Source organism: Dipodomys ordii, unplaced genomic scaffold (genome assembly GCF_000151885.1).
Source record: "Dipodomys ordii isolate 6190 unplaced genomic scaffold, Dord_2.0 Scaffold288, whole genome shotgun sequence".
Taxonomy (NCBI): Eukaryota; Metazoa; Chordata; class Mammalia; order Rodentia; family Heteromyidae; genus Dipodomys; species Dipodomys ordii.
The window spans coordinates 603,124-608,273 of NW_012267504.1; positions in this window are offsets into that span (position 1 = coordinate 603,124).

Genomic DNA, 5,150 nt, shown 5'->3' on the forward strand with positions numbered 1-5,150 from the left:
CTGAAGTCATTAGCTCATTCATTACTCAGATACTCTTAACTGTGCTTCTCTGAGAACATCTTTATCCTTTCTTCATTTCTAAAGGATATCTTTTGTAGACTCAATATTCTTTGTGGATAATTTACATATATTTTATCTGCATTATTACTGTAAAGATTTCTTGCCACATTCTCTAGATTTATATGGATACTACTGAGGATTCAGCTATTAGGGAAATGAGAGCACACCTATATGATATGAGTCCCATTTCTGTTATAGTTTAGAGAACCCTCCCTGTATATGTATCTCACTTGTGAAATCATGATGAGACAGCTTGCTGTAGATGTTATGGTCAAAAATTTCATTGCCCTTCATGTTAAGGAATAGAACACTGTATCTTTGTTCACAATTCCTTTTTTGAAAATAATCAACTTTTGACAAACCTTTTCACACATCTTCATTCTTACTTACAGTTTGTTTTGCCATATGTGTGGTTCAATTAGATTTCCCTCAAAGTCACTATTTTCTTCTTCAAAAACATGATAGGTTTTCATTGTGATCATTTCATATATACCTACAGCATATGTTGAACAAGTTTATCCTTTAATTAGTAGTTCCGATGTGCCTTCATTGTTTCCATTTTTGAAGAATGTCTGTTGATTTCATTATATAAAATTTCTTTAGAATGTGCATAACACATGCACATGTGGACAAGTGCGTACATGTGCACGTGTGTGCACATGTGCACGTGCACGTGCATGTACACATACACACACCTGGCACTCACAGACATGAAACACAGAAAAATAGAAGAGCACTTTGAAACTTTTTTTGGGGGGTCCGGTCATGGGGCCTGAACTCTGGGCCAGGGTGCTGTCCCTCAACTCTTCAGCTCAATGCTAGAACTCTACACTTGAGCCACAGCACCACTTCCAGCTTTTATTTCTACTTATGTGGTGCTGAGGAATCGAACCCAGGACCTCATGTATGCAAGGCCAGCACTCTACCACTCTACCACTCTGCCACCTTCCCAGCCCACTCTGAAACTTTTTATTTCTCTCTATTTGTTTCTTTTCAGTTTCTCAATCTATATATATTTGGAAGAGAATAGTGAGCACAGCATTTTACCATGGTGGCCTTGGAATTGGGATTGCATTGTAATTCTTCCTTACAATTTTCTTCTCAACCTCCATATTGGAGGCTCCCCTCTCCATAATTAGTTCATTGGAGTTGGATGCAACCCTTTTGCTTTATTGCATAAATAAAAATAAAATTCTCTTACCTTATATTTTAGCTCTTGTTCTGGTTGATATTCCAGGAAGAGCTGTTCAACAAGTTGAGTCTGTTAGAACAGTTTGCTATATAATCTTTCATAAATAACACTTTGCTTCTGAAAGTTGCTCTTAATTTGAACATTCATTAGTTAGTCTGACTTGCCATACAAACCCATAACATAACTAGGTGACCCAAACACAAGATTTCCAGAATATTTTCTGCCTCATGAAAACCTAACACAATGGATAACAGCTTTTTGCTGTGTTGCACGAAATAGTAGGGGAAAAGGAAGCTGTCTCTCAGTTTAATTAAGTTTCTGAATCTCATTCATGGCATGTTCCTTTCATGTCCCTAACTAATTCTATATACAAACATAAGACATTGCATTCACATTCTATTCCAATTAGGATAATATTTTAACAGTCATTAGCAGAGAATTGAGAATTCAATCCATGAAAATCCTAAGTTTTGTAAAAATCCTACTAAATTTCTATGCTCATTATACAGGCTTATCTTCAAGAAATATCAGTTTGTTTTGGCCTTGGTTTTTGCTATTGAAGAGATCAACAAAAACCCTGATCTTTTACACAACTTCTCTCTGGGATTTGATATGTATAATATTCACTTCAGAGCTTGGACAATATTCAAGAATCCCTTCACTTGGTTCTTTGGGAAGTACAAGATTCCAAACTACTCCTGTATGAGAGAAAGGAGGTCTATAACAGTACTTACAGGACCATCAGGAATAACATCTGAACAAATTGGGACGTTGCTGGGACTCTACAGATTTCCACAGGTGAGGGTGGAAGATGTAGAAGGATATAAAAATGACTAATATTTCATGTGCTAGAAGAGAATGAAGGAAGAGACTTATGAGCCTATCAAATTTTGTGGCATCAAAAAGTAAGTATTCAAAATTATATATAAAGTGGGATGTGTGTGTGTGTGTGTGTGTGTGTATTCACTGTTCAAGAAACGAGAAATGGAGAGTTAGAGCAGACAAATAATTTATTGTTTCAAGCCTTATCAATAATTTTCTTTAAGACAATCAGGAAATGGAAAAAGACTTCGTAGTGTGAAGATATGTTGAACAGGGTACTGATGACCCACACCTGTATGCTAACTAATCAGGGAACTTGTATCTGCAATTAACCAGCAACAAGCAGAAAGTAAATGTGTGAATCAAGTGATCAACCAGTCTTGAGGGGGAAAAAACAAGGAAATGCACGAGGACATGAGTTTTTACCCCTCTACTGGCATGTAAGTTCACTTAAAATTGCAATGAAAATCTAGAAAGGAATACTATTTAGTACATCTTTAAAATATTATGTAAGAGCTGGTGGCTGGTGGCTCATGCCTGTAACTCTTAGCTACTCAGGTGCCTGAGATTTGAGGATCAGGATTCAATCCCAGTTGAATGAAGTAAATCAGGCTCAGATCGAGAAATGTGAAATGTGTTCTCTCATGTGTGAAAGTTAGATCTAAAATATTAACTATGCAATATGAAATAAATATGGCACATACACATAGCCTCTTACATATATATACATATATTTGTATATGTATATATATGATCAGTCTGGTGAAAGTATGGTATACATAGGGGTGAAAGTCCATGCTGTTACTTTTCTAATAAAAAATAAACACCAGATTGCATATCTTGTCTGAGTCAGGTAGGTGTTGACAGAAAAGGCAGAGGAACAGGGAATGGATGGGTGGAAATAAACAACGTAATATTCAATATACATGTGTGAAAATGGAATTAGGAAAGGCAGGGAGTGGGTGAGGTTGACATTGATGGGAAAAGTTGATAAAAATAGTGACAGATCAGGAGACATTTTACAAATAAATTCACATATTCCACAACTATTCAAAAACAATTAAACTATTTTTTCAAAACTAAAACAAAACCTACCTTCTACCTACTTTACCTACTGGTAATCTTCTCATTCATGAAGCATCCAATTTTCTTTCTCTTTAGCTTACCATGGGGCCTTTTGATCATGGCCTGAGTGACCATCACAAGTTTCCTGCTCTCTATCAGATAGCCCCAAAGGACACATCAATAGCCACTGCCATGGTCTCCTTACTGCTTTACTTCTGCTGGAGCTGGGTAGGACTGCTGACCTCACAGGATGAGAATGGTTCATGGGTTCTTGCTGAATTGAAAGAAGAGATGACCAAGAACAGAGTTTGTGTGGCCTATGAGCTACTGATCTCAAGCAAAGGTGTGTCTCATCTATTCAAATTAATTGAAGTTTATAATGAGATAAATAAATCTTCAGCAAGTGTCCTCATCATATATGGTGATAATGAATCACTACTAGATTTAATGGTGTGTATTGAGCAACTTTTAATCAAAGGCAAAGTTTGTATCATGAACTCACAGTGGGATTTAACCATGAGAAGGAAATATTTCATTCTAGGCTCATTGCATGTTCCTCTTATTTTTTCACATCATCATACAGATCTTTCTGGATTCACAGATTTTATCAAGGCAGTAAACCCTTCCAAATACCCAGAAGACATTTTTCTTGCTAGGATGTGGTTTCTGTCATTTAATTGCTCAGATGCTGACTCTGACTGTGTAACATGGGACAATTGTCCTCATGAAGCCTCCTTGGATTGGTTGTCTGGGTATATTTCTGTCATGACTATGTCTGGAGATAGTTACAATATATACAATGCTGTGTATGCTGTGGCCCAGGCTCTCCATGAGATGCTTCTTCATCAAACAGAAGATCACACAATGGAAAATAGAAAAGGAACAGTGCCTTCCCCTGCACAGGTAATTTCACCTTTGTTCAATGGCATACGCCATGAACAAAGGCACTTCCTAGAATGTGTCTTATTCTATAAAATTGAATATTCCAGGTGTTTTCCCAAACCCAGGAAATAACTTTTTGTCGGTTTGGGGACTTGAACTCTCAGCTTAGGCACTACTAAGCTCAAGGCAAGCACTCTACCACTTGAGCCATAGCACCACTTCCAGTTTTCTAGTGGTTTTTATTGGAGATGAAAGTCTCATGGACTTTCCTGCCCAGGCTGGCTTTGAACCATGATCCTCAGATCTCAGCCTCCCGAGTAGCTAGGATTACAGGCATGAGCCACTGGCACCCAGCCGGAAATAACTTTTGTTTAAATATTATGAGGGGTTATAGACATATGTTCAAATGCTCTTCTGAAATCAACTGGCCAGCAACAAGAATACAATGTATTCCATGATTCTGTATATTGTTTTTATTTTGTTGGTTCAGAAGCATGAATGTTTTACCTGGGTCCCTTTGCCTTAGGCTTGCAGTCTATCACTTGAGCCATACCAGTACTTCTCTTTTTTTTCTGAGTAATTTATTGGAGACAAGTCTCACGGACTTTCAGCCCATTCTGGATTTTAGCGGCAATCCTCAAATCTCAGCCTCCTGAATAGCTGAGAGTAGAGGTATGAACCACCTGGCTTATGAAATCATTTAGTTACAGATAGCTTCATTCTGCTCATAGCAAATATTGTGAAAACTGTGAATGCATTTTTCCCTTATGAGTTTTTCAATAATAACAAAGGAAGACCTACTGAAAGAATTTTTCATATATTTCATAAATCATCAAGTTTCATTCAACTTTGGTATTAAAATTTTAGCAAGCTCAAAGTGTAGACCTTCATAAAAATAGTGCTTATGCTAAGCTGTACCTACACAATGGAGAATTGTCTCATTCATAACTACTTACATCACATTGGCTTATTTTTTAATTCAATTTTATTGTAAAAATACTGTACAGAAGGGTTACAGTTACATGAGCAAGGTAATGAGTACATTTCCTTTCAAGCACTGTTAACTCCTCCTTTGTTTTTCCCCTACCACCCTTTCCTTTCCACCTCCACAACTGCTCTCCCCCACCCC